Source organism: Myodes glareolus, chromosome 23 (genome assembly GCF_982192425.1).
Source record: "Myodes glareolus chromosome 23, mMyoGla1.1, whole genome shotgun sequence".
NCBI lineage: Eukaryota > Metazoa > Chordata > Mammalia > Rodentia > Cricetidae > Myodes > Myodes glareolus.
Window position 1 is genome coordinate 45,171,485 of NC_142048.1, and position 18,842 is coordinate 45,190,326.

Consider the following 18,842-nt stretch of genomic DNA (forward strand, 5'->3'; position numbering starts at 1 on the left):
AGAAGACAGCATTTTACATTCTCCTATGATGTCCCCTGAGCTTTTGGGGGATTGATATAGATGTCCCCTTAGAATGGAGCACTCAACGGTCACTTAGTCTCAGCACCTTTGGAAAGACACTCTCTCTGGCCAAGGGTGAGAGAGTATCTGCAATGTATGGGTTTGAAAGATAGTTGATGTATGTCTCTCTTGGGGTTCTCCTTGTGACCCACAGAATCAGCTGACCTGAGCTACTGGGAGCCCACTGACTCTGAACTGACAGCAGGGGAACCTGCATAGGACCAAACTAGACCCTCTGAATGTGGGGGACAGTTGTGAGACTGGGGCAGTCCCTGTGGCCACTGGCAGTGGGACCAGGTTTTATCCCTAGTGCTTAAACTGGCTTTTTGGAACCTATTCTCTTCAGAGGGATACCTTGCTCAGCCTGGATATAGTGGGGAGGGCCATGGTCCTGCCTCAAAGTGATGTGCCAGACCTTGTTGACTCCCCATGGGGAGCGTCATCCTTTCTCAGGAGTGGATGAGGGGTAGGAAGGGGAGAAGGTGGGCGGAGTGGAAAGAGAGGAGGGAGTGGAAACTGGAATTGGTATATAAAATGAGTAAAGATTGTTTAAAAAAACAAAGAAGAATAATTAAAGTTTTTTAGTTTATCTCTAGTGTGTGTGTGTGTGTGTGTGTGTGTGTTGTGTAGGCCAGAGGACAACTTTGTGAAGTTGGTTCTCCCCTTCCACCTTTCTAAGTGGGAACCAAACTTAGCTTGCTAGTTTATGGCAGGCAAACACCTTTAGCGACCGAGCCATCACACAGCCCTTTTAAAAGACAGGACCTCACTAGGCATTCCTGCTGGTTTTGAAATTGTATTTCTCCAGCACCAGTCCCAAGTACTGTGATTGCCTGTGTGCACACACACCAGCTTGGCTCAACTCTAGCTAATGTTGAGGGCTAAACTAATTTTGTCTTCTTCCAGAGAAGTGAAATGCACACACACACACACACACATACACACATGCACACACGCACACACGAGGGTGGTTTTACTTTCTGACGGCTTTCCTGCTAAGCCTCTCACAACTCTATTTAAGTGAATACCCGGCCGCTGCTAGCACACAGTGGCTTCTGTGGGTGTCGGTCATTGGAAGGACATAAAGAAATGGATGCTTCCATCATGGCTCTCATGTCACCTCCCATCTGGTGAGGAACATAGGGCCCTGAAAACAACAGCACACTTCCAGGCCACTTCACTGGCCGGGACTCCAGTGAGCGCGAGTGTCTCCATAGGTCCAGGTGCTAAGAGTCCTTAAAGATGCTTTAGGAGGGGCTGGAGAGATGATTCAGCAGTTAGGAACACCCAGAGGACTAGGTTTCAATTCCCAGCACCCACATAGTGGCTCGCAACTGTTCTAAACTCCAGTCCGAGGGGATCCAATAGACACACATGTAAGCAAAATACCAATCCCCATTAAATGAAAATAGATCATTAAAAAAAAATATATGTTTTAGTGAGTTTTAACATCTCTCATTTTCGTAGTTCTCAAAATTATTCTCTAATAAAATCAGTGTCTGAAAAGGATATGGAAAATCAACCGTCTCATGCCATGTCTTATTCTACATATCAGTACAAGTGACTTTGGTTTAGCTGTGACTCAAATGCCCGAAGAAAACAGCCTAAGAGAAGAGGCTTATTCCGGCTAAGGATTTGGCAAGGAAAGCATCGCAGCAGGAGTGTGTGGCCAGACTGTTCACATAATTGCTGACCAGGAAACAGAGACTGGCCAGAGCTAGGGCCCTGGGTTGTATCTTTCAGAAGCCTACTCCTGGGGATCTCCTAGAGGTCACTTCCTAACGGGGCAGTCAGCCTCCCCAAATCCTGCCATAGGACTGTGACTGTGAGTCTGTTGGGGGACATTTCTATCAAATCACAACATTCTCCAAGGAGGAAGATGGAGGCCAGTAATGGGGCATGATCACTTGGAACACAGAACTAGAACCCGGGACTCTGGGTGGCAGAAGTCATAGGAACATTAGCTATTACAGGGAGAGAAGCTGGTGCCCAGTAGGTAGAGGCCCTAACTGTGTGTGTGTGTACTGGTTTCTGAGAGGAGAGGCTGAGGTGGGAAGGCATGGCAGTCTGAACTCCAGCAGGGGCACCCCTAGGCAAGTCACAGTTGGAAAATACTGTTAATTCTTGTTTTCTGAGGCACACAGCCCTCCCACAGTTGGAGGGTTTGGATCAGGGCAATCAAGGGAGGCTAGGAATGCCTGATGGGTTGAACTTTAGCTGGCAGCAATTATACCAGGCCTCAGTAATGAGCTGAATTCCTCAGTGTGGGGTCCTTAGGTTCCAACCATTGGACTTGAACAAAGACCAGAGCTGGGACACCCACAGGAGAACGTCGCCTGCCCCTGCCCCTGACCTGAGCCCTTCAGTGTACAGGGTAACCATGCCTTGCAAAGTTTCTCAGTGTATTCTCATTGTAGCCAGAGGACCAGGACTAAGTTTTCTCTCCTCCTCTCTAACGCTTTCTCTCACCAGCCCTCCCTTCCACTCACTTCCATTCTTAAATCCCCTTCCCTCCCCTCCCCTCCCCTCCCCTCCCCTCCCCTCCCCTCCCCTCCCCTCCCCTCCCCTTCCCTTCCCTTCCCTCCCTTTTCCACGTAGCTCAGGCTACCCTTGAACTGAAATTCCTCTTGCCTCAGTTCCTCAAGGCTGGGATTACTGGCAAGCATCACCACATCTGGTCCACAGAGGATTTTTTCTTTTTCTTTTTTTAAATGTAGAACAACAGTGGGTTCCTCTCATGTTCTCGGACCAGGCTTGCTGTTCCATGCAGTGTCTTGGCCAGTGCGCCCGAGGACATCTCTCATCTACAATGTGTATACACAGTTACTTCTGGGCTCAAGTGAAATCACAGCTGCAGAATTGTGAGTCTAGAGTAGAGTCCTAGAGTCTGCATTACGGTAGGCTGCCAGGCCATGGGGATGTGGCAAGTCTTCTACAATTGGGGGTACAGGCCTTGAAGGTAGTTAGTGGGAGTTAATTCATAGGAATTAATGTTCCCCAAGTCATCCCCTGGAAGATGGCCCTCTCAATGCTTTCCCGGTGAAAGGAACCTTTCGGATCCCTTTACACACACTCTGGGTTTCTGGATGTTTTTTCCAGCCCCTGTAGGTTGGCCTCTATGAACACCTTTGTGGCATTTACCGTTTTTTTTTCCCCTCAGCATCCATTGTCTAGATTGTTCTACACGTCCATTTGTTCTTCTCCCCGCCCCACCCCGCCCAGCTAGATGGCTAGTTCCTTGCGTGCCACTAGCTTCCTTCTGTCCTTGTAAGACTCTGGAGGGAGAGCCAGTACTCTATAGCCCTTGGTTCCCAGAATTGATCTGCTCTTTGGAGCCAACATCTTCTCTTCTAAGTCCCGTGTTACTTTGCTCAGTTGGCCCAAAGAATCTATGCCAGGCCTGTCTCTCAGCCCCTATTGCCTGGGATGTTGTTTCTAGAACAATAAGATGGATTCAGCCCATCTCCCAAGAGAGTCCTGAGTTCCGGAATGGAGGTGACATAGTTTTCTTTTGGCAAAGGAGAAACCGCCCAGTGAGGCAGGCCAAGGCACCATTGATCTGAGTCCAGTGAAAAGTGGCTTCTCAGGAGCCCCGGAGCCTGGTCCACTTCTGGGCAACTTCTTTCAATTTCCTTTCATGTGTTTTAACTTCACAAATGTGCCAGCTTCCAGCTGCCTCTCAGAGACAGTGTCAGGGAGAGTGGTGTGGTAGGGAGGGGCCACAGTAGGGCATTGATATTGTTGGATGGGCAGGATTCATCCTATTGGGGTCAGAGGTTCTAATGTATAGGTAGGCAGAGTCAACACAAGCCCTTACAGTGATAACCCAGCCCTGCACATTAAAGTAGAGAAACACACTGCCCACAAGAAGGCAAACTCACACTAGGACATCTTGCTCCCCCCATGCACATACCTCTCTCTCTCTCTCTCTCTCTCTCTCTCTCTCTCTCTCTCTCTCTCACACACACACACACACACACACACACACACACACAAACATGCATGCACACGCGCACGCACACACATACACAGTTAACCAATTAAGTCCATCGAGCACTATTTGCAGATGATGGTGTGGAATTGTGCTGGAGTCGTGTCCGGCCTCATTAAACGTCAGGCTTAACAATACGGCACTTGGCAATCACGGCTGCTCCGTGGCTGTTAGTCATTAATCACCATCTGACAGACCTGAATTGGAAACGAGGAGCTGCTCACATGTGCTCTGTGTACCTCCTTCCTGTCTTGGTAATCAGCTTCAGAGAAGTTTTTTTTTTCTTCCAACTCCCCGAATGTGAGGGCCTCTGGTCTGACAAGAGCCAGAGGGTCACTAGGCTTGTCCCGTTCCCCCGACCCCTACCACCGGGAAAGAAGCTGAGGTCCTAGGGGGAAGAGCATACATAAGAGGTGAGGTGAGCGTATTGTTGTATTGTTTTTGGTCTACTCTTTCCCTTGTAGGTGTGGTATATATATATATATATATATATATATATATATATATATATATATATATATATATAATCTATCTATCTATCTATCTATATATCTTTGTTTTTCTATTCTGGCCTCATGGGCAGGAAAATTATTACTTTTTCCCTGAAGAGATCTTGAGAACAGGAGGGAGCTTGGTTGGTGCATCTTTCCCAAGTTGCAGGCATAGACCTGGTTTGCTGGCAGATGCGCGCCGCTCATTCCAAGCATTGCTTCTAGTGGGTTAGACTGCATTGCAATGTGCCTTCCAGGTCTCACTGCAGAATTCAAAGGGCCCAGACTAGTTTTTCTTTAGAGTCCTATTTTTAGCACACTTTCACTGTCTCGTTCATTCTCTTGTAGTTTTTTAAAGAAAACATTTCATAGTCAAGAAATATCTATGGGCCCTTGAGATGGCTCAGGGCTTAAAAGGAGCTTGCCACCAGGCTTGATGACCTGAGCTCAATTCCCTGTACTGACTCACGTAGTGAAAGGAGAGAATCGACTCCCACAAACCATCCTCTGATGTTTTCATGTGCACTGTGCCTTGTACGTGCACACACACACACATACCCACACTCCCACACATATAAACACACAATAAATAATTTTTAAAAAATCTAAAAAGTGATGTGGGATGCCCCTCTGTATGCTGTGAATATGTTTTATTACAGTTGATTAATAAAGAAACTGCTTTGGCCTATGGCAGGGCAGAATATAGCTAGGTAGAAAATCCAGGTAGAGATACAGAAGAAGAAGGGCAGGGTCAAGAGAGATGCCAGCCGCCGCCAGAGAAGCAAGTTGTGAGGTAATGAGTCATGAGCCTCGTGGTAAAATGTAAACTAGTAGAAATGAATTAATTTAAGTTGTAAGAACTAGTTAATAATAAGCCTGAGCTAACAGGCCAAAGAGTTTGTAGTTAATATTAATCCTCAGAGTGGTTATTCAGGAACTGGTGGGCGGGAGAGAAACATCAAGTTCCAAAAAAGTAGATATCTGTCCTCCACTCCCAGGAACTGCTTTTCTTGGGAACGTGTTTGTGGCCTGGCACAGGCTCACCTTTTAATGATCTCACCTTTGCTTTCAGACCCTGATTCTGGTTACCTGAGGTGGGATTTTTATCCTGTTAGCGGGCACGAATGTGTAAAAGGAAGTTTCTGTCCTGTAAGCTGCTCCCGAGTAAACACGCAGAGGCTTAATATTAATTATAAATGCTCAGCCAATAGCTCAGGCTTGTACTAGCTAACTCATACATTTAAGTTAACCCATTTTTTCCCCTATGCTTTGCCACATGGCTTGATACTTCTTCTCAGTACGACATACCCATCTTGCTTCTCTCTGTGTCTCTCTAGCAACTCCTCTGACTCTGCCCATTGTCTTCCCAGTGTCCTTAGTCTGGTTCTCCCACCCAACTTTATCCTGTCCAGCTATTGGCCAGTCAGCTTCTTTATCAAGCCAATCACAGCAACATATATTCACACAGTGTCAAGGAGTATCCCACACAGGTGCACTAGCAGGACTGTCTCCCCCCCCTTCCATGCTTATTGGAATATTTCTACCTATTTGTTTATTTTTCAGAGACCAAGTCTCACTACATAACCCAGGTGGGCACTGAACTTCCTATGAATCCCAGGATGCCCAAAGGCTCTGGTCATCCTTCCTGAGGGCTGGGATTACAGATGTGTACCGTCCTGTCTGGCAACTATGGTGCTTCCTTACGACTTAATTCTTTCTCTAAGCAACAACTTGGAGGGAACATTTTGCCATTTTTGCACGTTGGTAGAGGAAGGGGGTCTTTGCTGTCCTGTTTAACTTGTCTCCCCTGCACACTTCCAAAGCGTATCGCTGAAGCCTGGCCTGGGCACGGGAGATTGAGTAGAGAGAGGAATCCTGGGGTAACCAATTCCTGGTAGCACCCATGCATGCTTTCTCTCCTCTTTCAATGTTCCACCTGCGCTCTCTCCTTTGCCTTTCCTCCCAGGGGCTCCTCCCCTGTCCACCTGATGACTTCAGTTCAGAGACACAGATGAATGTTTACCTGTAACACGAGGGGGCCGGCTTGTTGGGGTATCTGTCCTGCCCAGTACCCCACAACCGGCAAATCCCAAAGAGAAATCACACACAGGACTCCATAAGGTTATAAACTGATTGGCCCATTAGGTCAGGCTACTTATTAGCTCTTATAACTTATGTTACCCCATTATCCTTATCTACATTAGCCACATGGGCTCAGTACCTTTCTCAGTGTGACAGCTTACATGTTGCCTCTTCGGTGGTCTGCGCAGGAGTGGCAGAGGAACCTCCCTGCTTCCCAGAATTCTCCTGTTCTCATTGTATCACCTCTACTTCCTGTCTGGTTTTCCCACCTATACTGCCTGCCTGGCCAATCTTCATGTCCCCTCTGCCCAGGACAGTGCCCAGCACCTGGTAGGCAACCAATACGTGCTTGCTGTGTCCCCTTAGTTGAAGTCACTGCAGGGGTAAATGGTGTGGGAGAATTTTATTAAAATATGATTGACAGAATACAGACAGAGGGGACATGAAGGTGTAAAGAATAACCTTCTTTTCTTTCAGGAGTTTCTGGTACGTTGCATGAAGATGCAAGGGACATACGTGAGGGTTGCAGAGGAGATAAATAGGAGGTAAGAATGTTTCCAGTGAAGACAAAACTGTCGTAAGAGCTCAGAGGCAAACTGACAGCGTCAAGGGCTGTGGGCGTCTCTGGAAGAAGGTGTAAGTCTTCAAGAGCTTGCTGTATAGCAGCAAACTGTCCCGTTTGCTCCTGTGAGGATGCTGGTAGACAATGTAGGCATGCTGGAGACACGAGGACTTAACAGTAGTAAAGGTCTAGCGTTCTTAGACAATGGGGCCCAGTGCCGTCCTGCTCAATAGTTTGGTTGTGGAACTTCCCTCAAAGACCCATGTGTTAAAGGTTTGGTCCCCTTATTGGAAGCTGGTGTAACCTTTAGGGGTCGGCCCAGTGGAGGGTTTAGGGTTTAGGGAAGATTGTGGGAGTCTACTTTGTTCCTCTTTCTCCCCCTTAATCCCTTCTTCATTTCCTCCCCTACTCTCCTTACTTCTCTCCCCCATCACCTCCTCCTTCTGTCTCCTGATCGTTAATAGAACCCTACTTCATCTTCCTGTTTAAATGCTTTTTTAAATTTTTACTTATTTTTATTTTGTGTGTATGAGTCTTTTGCCTACATGTATGTATGTTAGCCATGTATGTACCTGGTATGTGTGGAGGTCAGAAGAGGGTGTTGGATCCCCCGGGACTGGAGTTATGGACAGTTGTGAGTCATCATGTGGGTGCTGGGAACCAAGCCTGGGTCCTGTGCAAGAACTTCAAATTCCCTTAACTACAAAGCCAGCTTTTCAGCCCCCCAAACTTTATATTTTTTTTTAAAAAAAGGTTGATTATCTCAAGTATTTGTTGTAAGTAAAACCAAAAAAAAAAACCAAAAAAAAAATTAAACAACTAAAGATAGATCTTAGGAGTTTTCCAGAAGTAGGAAACATACTCTTCAATAATTACTTTAAATATTATCTTCTGGGCCAGGCGGTGGTGGCACACACTTTTAATCCCAGCACTCGGGAGGCAGAGGCAGGCAGATCTCTGTGAGTTCGAGGCCAGTCTACAGAGCTACTTCCAGGACAGGTTCCAAACCCACAGAGAAACCCTGTCTCGGAAAAACAACAACAACAACAAAATTATCTTCTGGAAGGAGAGACAATGTTTTCTTCAAGTTATATACTTTCAGCCAGGGGCTTGTAATTGTTCTGTATTGCTGTGCAGGATAACCTGTTGGTTTTGTCTCCCTCAGTGGCTGATTGTAGAGTTAGTTCCAGGAGCTAGAAGACTGCCTAGGGCCTCCCATTGGGCCCTGTTTCACGCTGAGAGACACCCCTTCTGCATACCCTTGCTGCCAGCCTTGAGGGCAGAGGTCCTGCCTTGCCCAGGTTGTTGTGGTCGGTGGCCTCCTTCGGCATTTCCAGACTTTTCCTCTCTTCCCAGGTCATTGCTTGCATGGTTCTGCCAAGGTATAGTTGGTTTCTGAGTTTCTGTCCTTCCATGAAGTCTCAGCTCAAGGTCACAGTCACCAAAGGAGGTTGGTTGACAGTCACTCGCGACTTTTCCAGCCTGACACATTTTTCGCCTGGCCAACCTCATTTAGCCACTGGGTCTTGGTGTGAGAGTCGCGCTCCAGTCAGGCCTTCCGGGGAACTTCGTGCTAGGTTTGGATTCCTCATCACACCTCCTGCAGGACTTACACAGCTCTCGGCCTTGCTCTCACCGTTATCCGACCATTCCCAATTATACATTGATTGGCGTGGGCTTCCTCTCCTTAACCCGTCAGCTGCACGAAGGCGGAAGCTGCAAGTTTTGACTGACTGTTGTCTGCCCAGAGCCAGTTCAGTGCCAAGTCATGCGTGAATGGTGCTGACAGAAAGTGTGGATGGTCTCAGGTTCAAGTGTGGGTTGAGGGGGAATGTCAAAGTTGGTTAGGCATTGACCCGGTAGCCTGGGTATATTCTGAAGTTTCTTTCTCTCTTCTCAGAGAAAAGAGCTAAAAGGGGGACCCTCTGGTTATAGGGACTTGGTTTCTTCCTCAGACCCAGTTTGAGAAAGAAATCTATGAGTGAAAAAAAAAAAGACAGAATAAATTCCCTAGTTGGTGATAGTGGTGTGTGCCTGTAAACACGGTTACTCGCGAGGCGGATTCCTGAACAACATAGCGACAGTCTGTCTCAGAGGGGGAAAAAAGCCACGTGTGCATGGTGGTGAAGACCTGTAATCTTAGTACTAGGGAAACAAGAGACTTGCAAGTTTGAGGCCAGCCTGGCCTAAATAGGGAGATCCTGTCAAAATGATAGAAAGAGAATAAAAGAAAAAAGCAGGAAGCAAGCAAGGAAGGGCAAGTCAAATTCCTAATCCCAACTACCTCTAGCCTGCTTGTTCCTGAAGGGTTCTGAGTTAGAAAGTCTGCTGCTAGTCAACAGGACGGGGGAGGGAGGAAGAGAGAGACTGGGGACGGATGAGGGAGGGTAGGAGGAAGAGAGAGACTGGGGAGGGATGAGGGAGAGTAGGAGGGGAGAGAAGACCCCTGTAGTTTACAGTAGAGTGGGCTGGGGAGGGTGGGGCTTAAAGGATATAGGAGTTCACGGAAACTTCCTGGCTATTTAGGTACCTAGGCCAGAAGGGCTTTCTGCAGTAAGGTGGTTGTTGCTTTAGCTGGTAGTGCCTCAGGGGCATTTGGAGCTGTGGGAAGCACTTCTAATTATCTCCATGGTGACGGCTAGAGCTGTGTCTTCAGTCCAAGGGCCTTCTGCCCTCCACAGGTGCCTTCCTGACTTGAGTGGCTGTAAGTTGTCCCGTTTGAGAAACTCCTAAAGATAAGAAAAACAAATCAGGAATGTGATGTTTTATCTTTTGGGGCCTTTCTCCCCTGAGATCCCTTGAAGGGAAAGCCCACCCTGCCCATGTGGGGCACGGCATACACACAAGGGGCCCATGGGTTACAGTCCTCCACAGTCCCTGCCCAGCTGTCCCTCACAACCCCCACTGCTCAAAAGATGTCCAGGGCGCCCTACTGCCTCAAGCTGGCCCCTCAGCTGTGAGGCTAACTTTTTCCATGTGTGGGGAGGCCCCCATTAGAAGGGGGTGTTGGGGGGACTGGCAGCGATGGTGGTGGTGGAAGAAGTGGGAGTGGAGGGGGCAGTCTGAAGGCTGATGGGAAGGGACTTTTAGGGTGATGCCTGAGAGGAAGCACTGGGGGAGTCAGAGGCAACACGTTCTGGCCTCTTGGGAGGACGGCTGTTGGCACCAGGAGAAATCCATCCAGGGGAGCCAACACTCATTAATCATCTGGGCGGCCGAACTGCCAGCTCCTTTCAAGACCTTTCAAGAAGGGTTTTCACCCAAAATAGAGTTGAAAATGTGCTGGGCCCTACTCAGAATCTCATCAGTCTGGGCATTATGGGAAGTGTCAGGCGGGCTGTGACAGACAAGGCGCACTCTGTTCAAGGGGTCCTGACTCCCACAGCCTGTCATATCAAGCGCCTGATCAAATTTGACAGCTTCATTTGTACCTACAGAATAGATAAAAGGGTCTGTTCATTGAAACAAATGGAGGGGAAGTGGGGGAGGTGAGGGTGAGAGGGAGCATGCATGTGAGTGTGTCTTGGGGGAGGAATGGCCCCCGGGGGGAGGGGCACAAGGGGGAGAGTTCTAGTGAGGTACAAGGGTGCAAGGAAATGTGCAAACAGTTCCCCAACAGTCCGGAGGGGAGGGAGGGAGGAGCTGAGTCCGGGGAGACAGGTGACTGAATATTCGATGTGGGTGAAGGTCCCATTTCGCAGGTGTGACCATGGAAAAGTTCCTGAGAGCTCACTGCGCTCTGGACCCCGATGCTCTAACAGAGCCAGGGAGGTGGTGCCTGTGAGGATGAGAGTCTAGGGTGGGCAGCTGGGACTTGGAAAGTTGGCTGAGTGAGCAGGCGCTCATTTCAAATCGAAATCCCCAAGTGAAGCGCTGCCCCTTTCTCCTGCTGACACCCCTTGGTTATACTACTTCCCTGCACTGAGCCTCTGATCCTCTCCTGTCTGCCGGCTGGGTGGCTGCATCCTGCAGGTGACCCAGAAGTAAAATGAACTGCAGGCTTTAGGCGTCTTTCTGTTCTGCGTACAAGCTGACCAATAGAAGTATTGGGGGCATCCCAGCACCCCTGCATAGTCCTGCTTTGGGTATTGCTCAGGCTCTTCTCTCAGCAAACCCTCGTCTTTCTCTTCTTCTGGGGGGGGGGGCTCTAAGGGTACTCTGAAGCCCTTGCACTTTTGGGGATCCCCTTTGTTTGCCATTATCGCGTTTGCATTATTAGCGTGAGTTTGTGTTTGTTTTTTCATACTGGGTCATAGGCAATCTGATGCAGAGGTTGTGTCCAATAGCATTGAAGACACATTGTGAATTTTCCAGGAAAAAACAAACAAACAAAAACCAGAAAACTTTGTGAGATAGCCTTTTACAGGCTTTGAACTTGGCCTTAAACAGGTCTCATCCCTCAGCTTCCTGAAGACTGGGATTTAGGGTGTCCGACACTGGACTCCAGAAGTCTTTTGTAGCTGGTGATTAGCCCGACACAATTCTATCTTTAGTGTCAGACTCTAGGAGGGGAACCTGTGACCACGGCCTGAAGGCTCCTTTTTGACCTTTGTCTTTGGCGTGTAGGGTCAGAGGTGAGTAAGGCTCTCTTTGCTGCTTCGCCTTTGTGGGTGCAGCCCAGGCTGGGTCTCACAGGGGCTCTTGAGCCCTGCATGCTGCTTTGGCTGATGTGGGCTCCACCTTGGCAATAGTGTGGTAGCCCTGGAGGTGGGAACACAGGCATTGTGATCAGATGATCTTGTTCCTGTCTCTTCATGTGACTTTGCATCAAGATTTATGGAAGGGGATTGTTGATGGAAGCGTGTGTGCAGGAATGCCAGCTCAGAGCCTGATGCACAGTAAGCGTTCAGTTGATGCTAGAGGACAAAGGGCTCGCTCAGGTCCGGCCCCTGTGGCCCAGGCTTTTCCGTTTGAACTTGGAGCACATTCTATTGACAGCACCTGTTGGTGACCATTGATGCCCGTGGCCATTGATCGTTATCACTTTGAGTCAACCTTCAGCTGTAGACCATGAGGCCGTGGTTATCATCAAACACATCAAAACTCCCTGGGCTTTTTGCTAGAGAGGCTTGCTTCTAGGCCACCTCAAGGGCTCAGACCTGTGGTTCTTTGCAAGGAGGAAGCCTCAGCTCTACGGAGGGTGCAGGTCTTGATCTCTGAGTAGCTCTGACTCTTCAACTTTGCCCTTAGTGATGCCAGATTTGGCTGCTGGACCATTACATCCCTGGGGGTGTGAGTGTGTATGTGTTTCTTATAGTTTCTCCCCCCTCCCCCATTTCCTTCCCCTTCCCTTCTGTTTTTGAGACAGGATCTCACTCTGGGATGGCTTAGAACTTCTCATATAGACCAGGCTAGTCTCAAACTTGTGACCTTCTGCTTTTACTCTCTTGGTGCTGGTATTCCAGACCCATACTATCAAAGTCTCACTCTCCCTGTGACTTCAACATCAGCTTTGCCCAGGGAAGCAAGACTTGGTAGGGTTTAGGGAGCCTCTTGTGTGGTGAGATCTGAGGAAGCAGAAGGAAGTGAGCCGAGCTGAACTCCAGCGGCTGCAGGATACCCGCATTTCTTCACTGACCTGGTGTGCCCTAGGAACAATGAGCCAGAAGATGGCAGGGAGGACGGTGCCCGTTCAGCGGCTGACTGGGCTCACCCGCTCCGCTCACTGGGACTATCTGCATATCAGTCTTGCAGTTAGCGGCACAAGAGACACCCAGGGCTATTTTTGGCTTGAAGCATGCAACAATTCATTCGAGATCCTCTGCTGTTGTCCCTGTTAGTCAGGGGGTCCAGTTGATTAGTTAGCAGAGAGTGATGCTTTCTGGCACGTTGGCTTGATGAGATTGAGCCATAGTCCCATGAGTCAATCAAATGCCAACCTAAGCGCCTCTGTGAAACAGTTTTGCAGATTATAGTCGGAGTTCCTAAAATGTGAACTTTATGTTGATCAGAAGGGAGATGGTCTGGGATGTGCCAAGCCTAGTCAGGTGAGCCCTTTGAGAGAGGTTTTAAGCCTCCCTGAATTCATGGCTCCCACCAGCATGTTTGTGATCCTCCCTTCCTGTCTGCTACCCCTACAGACTTCTGATTTGCATAGCTAGCCAATAACTTGGAAGAAGTGTCTGACCACTGCTTTCTAGTTGAAGTGTGGTTGATGGGATGCCTGTCGGTCCATATTGGACACGGAGTGTGAGTGAAGAAGAAAGATCTTCATTGTGTTAAGGCCCTGGGATTTCGGCGTTAATATTCTGCCACCACAGAATCTAGCTATCGAAACAGCATTGATGGGTCCCTTAGTATATCATATGTTAGCTAGAATGTGTCTCTACGCCACATTCAACAATAAGTTCCTTGAAATAAGACTGGTTCCACATCTGTTGAGCCCTAGGTCAGATTATAGTACCAGTACCCTTGATGTCAAGTTAGATTGGCTCCAGGGCCCAAATCCACGGATGCTTGTCTCTTATAGAAGATGGCATAGGATTCTCATATTATCTAGGTACACTTACCCTTTAAACCACCTGTAGGTTACTCATGACACTCGACAGAATGGAACACTGTGTAAATAGTTGTAACACTGTATTGTTTAAGGAATGATGACAAGATTCAGTCCTTGTCATTTTCTATGTCCACGCAGCTCTTAAAAAAATATTTTTGAAGAGGAGCTCACCCCAGAGGTAGAGCGAGCGCTCGCTTTACATTGCTTCTCCTGTACGGCACCCTGAGTCCCAGCCCAGCTGGTTCTACTTGGCATGGGGTAGTCACTTTGTTTACTCATTGATTCGAACCTACCCTCCTGCCCAGCATTGTGGTCCGAGGCAGTTTTGAAGGATGAGTAGCCTCCAGATCAGCCAATTTGGAGATCTCCAAGATATAAGTGTGAAGTGTTTTAAAGTCGGGAAAACCGTGAGATCGTGAGTACAGCCTTTGTGTTTGTTTCTACTGGAGACGGGATCTCATTCCGCCGCCTACGCCGCCTACGCCGCTTACGCTGGAAGTGCATTGCTGGATCTGACAGCATCATCTTCCCGCTTCAGCATCCTATGTACTTGGTGCCACAGCTGGGAGCTCCTACACCCAGTTTTGCACAGTCCTTTAACTATGAAATCTTGGGAAATTAACTTTAAATCTCAGCCTGTCATCAAAGGAAAATGACGGTTTGTCATAAAAATTAAGTAGCAGGGACTGTGGATATAGCTGGGGGGGGGGGAGAGCACTAGCTTAGTGTGTGCCAGGCCCTGGGTTCTAGCCCCCAGCACACACACACACACACAAGGAGGAACCAAGTACTCAGCATATCTTATTATATTAAATGTATATATGATTCAATATATATGTTATGACGAACACAGAGCCATGTTTCCTGATTTCCCCAGACACGCCTGACTTAGAGTTCCACATGTGTGAAGTCGTTGGAAAAGCAGAACCATGCCATTTCCTGTAAGGACCGAGCACAGTCTTGCATATAGCACACGCGCACACACATATGCTCACAAATCCACACCCCCAGGAGAGCAAACAGGATGTGGAGGGACGTGCAAGCACACTTTCTAACTACTCTTTTTAGTCTCAAATCTGGCTCTGATTTAAGCCCCAAGACTACTTCACGTTATGTTCTGAACCGTGCAGAGATGCCCACGGCCCACGCAGAGCAAAGGCTGCCAGTGTGGTTTGATGTTTATCCGCTTCTCCTTTTTCTCTCTAGCTAGTCCCTCTCTCCAAAAGCCATTGGCTGTAGGCTATGAACAACTGAATTCTGTTTGAAGACCTCAGTTTAACCTCAGGATTCTCAAAATTATTTTAAATAATAAATAATTTCTACCCCACCTGAACCATCCCTGAAGTTTTGGAAATGCTCACATCAGCCTATACTGAGCATTTGATTTTAAAAAGATAAGTTAGTAGCAATTCACCTTGGAGGCATCAGATTTGGGGGTGAAGAATTCTATACTGCACGAACTTTTCACTGGCACCCTTTCCCTCCACCTGCTGGAGACGCGAGGCCGTGGAGACTCTTACTGGACTATCCACGTTGTCTTCTCTGACAGGGAACCTTTTCTGATGGAGCCCAGGACTTCATGCACGCTAGGCACTTTCTACCACTGGGCTGTGTCTCCAGGTCGGAGAGGGACTTTAGAGTTACCCTTGGTGGGAGCCAGTGGCAGCATCCTAGGCAGTGACACCATCAGGGTACTTTATTGTTTAAATGGTTCATAAATCGGTAGGAGCTGTGTATAGTGGTATATGTCTGTTGTTTCAGCTGGTGTAGGGGCTGAGGCAGGAGGATGTCAAGAGCCTACCTTTAAGAATACAGAATAGTCCGGCCAGGAAGAGATAAGTATACAGCCTAAGAATCTGATTTCAGAAGTTAAAAATAGATTCAGCAGAGGCCAGCAGCAGTTGGGTTTTATCGAATGTAATTAATTAATGATTTTGAAGTAGGCCACCCTGGAACTTGTTCTGTACTTCAGGGTGCCCTTACACCCAAGATCCTCCTGCCTCTGTCTTCAGAGTGCTGGGATTACTCCTGGCCTGAAGTTACAATTTTTTAAAACTAAAACCATCATTTATTTATTTTGTGTGCATGGGTGTCTTTCCTATGTGCATTCTTGCGCACTATGTGTGTGCCTGGTGTCCATGAAGGTCAGAAGAGTGTGGCAGACCCTCTGCTGCTGGAGCTAACGGATGACTGTGCACCATATGGGTGCTGGGAATCAAACCTCAGTTCCCTGGAGGAACAGTCGGTGCTCTTAACTGAGACATCTCTCCAGCTCTCCCCTCCCCTTCTAATTTTCTTTTTAACTTAGAGTACAAAGAGATGGATTTTGTTATCCAGTTGGGTTTTAGAAGCGGAACAATAGCTAAGTCTCCTGTCTCATAGCTCAGTGTTCTTCCTGCTAGCTGCATAATGACAGGGCAGGCCGGGCTTGCCATATAGTCTCCAAGTTCACCAAAGCATGCTGATCCCGTGGCTCTCCATTCTGAAGTTTATAGAGTGCAGTCACTCTCTTGTCTCCGACGCGGTAGGTTCAATTTGTTTTGTCTTGAGAAATAAAAATACTTCTGGTTCCTCTGCGACTCAGAATCCAGGAGCAGCTATTCCTGCTGCAGGAAATGTTGTTGATGGTGCTGGTGATGTGCCAATGCCCTAGGAATGCTGGGAAGGGCCTTCATTCAGGAAGAAGTAGAAACCCTTTCCACCTGAGGACTGGTGTGCAGAAGGTGCATGCTGACCAGGAAAGAGCGGACGGGTGGTGATTCAGATGTATTTCTGTTTTCTTGAGATAGGGCTGTCTTAGGGTTTCTATTGTTGTGAAGAGACACCATGACCATGGCCTCTCTTATAAAGGAAAACATTTAACTGGGGCTAGCTTACAGCTCAGAGGTTTAGTCCATTATCATCACGGTGGAACATGGTGGCACACAGGGAGACATGGTGCTGGAGAGAGGTAGCTGAGAGTTCTACATCCTGCAGGCAGCAGGAGGAGACTGACATTGGGCCTGGCTTGATGTTCTGAGACTTCAGAGCCCACCCGTGACACATTTCCTCCAATAAGGCCTCACCTCCTATTAGTGACACTTCCTATGGGCCTCTGGGGGCCATTTTTACTCAAACCATCACAAGGGTCGGATGGCCTCACACTTGGTATCTTTCTGCCTTAGCCTCCCAGGTGCTGGACTTACCACTATATTACATCAGCCCTATAGTTTACATCATAGATAAAAATCTGTTTCTTTAAAAAAATTGTTTTTATTTTTATTTAAGTCTATGTGTCCAAGTGAGTAAATACCATAAGCGTGCAAGTGCTGGTGGAGGCCAGAAGAGGGAGTCAGATCCCTTGGAAGTGGAGTAACAGGTGGTTGCCAACCATACTTCAGTCTTCTGGAAGAGCCGCAAGTGTTCTTAACTGAACTGTCTCCCTGGTCCTAAACCCTGTCTCTTGATTCGCCCTGACAGTGGAAATTATCGATCTAGGGACTCACGTCCCTCCTTGTCCCCACTACAGAATGCCTCAACTAACCCACAGCCTTCAGGACAACTGCGGACCCCGGGTCCCACCACTGTTCCTCCAATGGCCCTGTCTTCTGCAGTGTGACAGTCGCATCAGCATCGTGGTACCTTCCTGAGCCGCTCCATGGTCTTCTGGCTGCACGGCAGAATGTGGTGGCGGGTCAGCCGTGCAGAGCTACAGTTAAGTACCATCCTATAGTGTTCCCTGCCTCGTGGGCGGGAGGTTTTCCGAGTTACCTCTGGTACTGCATGGGATCCTGCATTGTGCCGGCACAGACCGACTGTAAACTTTCTGGGACCATTAACCACCACCTGCAAGTACAGTGCCCCAACTGTGAGACTTTCAAAGCTGCCACTCTGGTTTCTGGTCATTACTTACCATATTTATCAAAAGATGGAGGCTTTGGTGGTCCCCTCATCTCTCTTAAAAGTTGAACCCAATTGTTAGTGTCTAGCAGTATACTGCATACCCACCCCTTGATGGACTATTACAGGCATTTGGTGACTTCTTTTTTCTTTCTTTCTTTTCTTTCTTTCTCTTCTTCTTCTTCTTCTTCTTCTTCTTCTTCTTCTTCTTCTTCTTCTTCTTCTTCTTCTTCTTCTTCTTCTTCTTCTTCTTCTTCTTCTTCTTCTCATCAGGTCCCTCTCTTGGCTCTTTCTCTGCTGAGGCCCTTTCCTGTCCTTTGACCCAGTAACTGACAGCTGGATGCTGGCCACGGGAGGAGAAATGTGGCCAGGCTGAGGGTTACAATAGAGCAGGCTTTGTCCAGGGGCCTGCTATGTCTCCACTGACCTTGGAGCAAAATGACTGGGAAGGACCAAGGGGAGCCCGCTTCCTTCCCTCTTTGCTTGCAGGTTTTAATGTTCTCTTTGTTGGTCTGCGCCCCTGGAGGCTGCACAGAAGAGAGAGACTTCAGGCTGTCTCCTCCCTCCTGGACAAAATGGTGCATGCTTTTCCTGTTTAAACAGGGCGCAGTTGTGAAGTGCCCTGACTTTGCACACACCAAGGCCCGGCAACGGCTGCAATAAATCAATGGGAAAATAGAAGCTGCCAGTTAGACTAAACAAGTACGTTTGCAAAGACGGCTAGCTCTCATTAATCACCCTGACAGTCCTAAAAACACATTTCCCCTTTAATGACTGTATTTGGATAATCAGTGCTTTTTCCTCCTCACTCAGAGTTTGAGTAACAGACAGCTGGTGTTATTACAGCCATCGGGGAGAGGCAATGCTGGGATTAGGGTCGACGGAGAGCCATCCACTGGAGGTCTAGGCGAAAAACGCAAGCTGGTTGGCTACAAAACCGTTGTTAGGCAATAATGAGGGGGCGCTTTGTACTGCCCTGGACAGCTTGGGCAGCCATGTGCACGTTGACCCCCCCCCCCGCCCCAAACCTCCACACCCACCTGCGTTATGTGAATGAAAACCCTCATGTTGGTTTTATGAGCTCTGGCCATGTGACCCTGTGGAGGAGGCAGGAGGTATTCTGGGAGGGAGGAGGAGACTTGTAGAAGCCATTTGAGCTTTGTTTCCTTCAGGTGACTTTGGCTTTGAGGAAAAAGTTTGAAACCTAGCACATTCCTCTTTATAAATGATGTAACACATTAAGGCCCAGCGCATTATGAAAATGGTAATTCAAACCCA

General features: G+C 48.1%; 1 long non-coding RNA gene across 1 annotated transcript; it reads left to right on the forward strand.

Moving 5' to 3' along the window:
* Positions 1-4,258: 4,258 nt before the first annotated feature.
* On the forward strand, positions 4,259-9,209 carry LOC148118355 (uncharacterized). Its single transcript, XR_015736193.1, has 3 exons — positions 4,259-4,464; positions 7,102-7,169; positions 8,087-9,209. It is a non-coding gene; the product is annotated as an uncharacterized LOC148118355 (long non-coding RNA).
* The last annotated feature ends 9,633 nt before the right edge of the window (positions 9,210-18,842 follow it).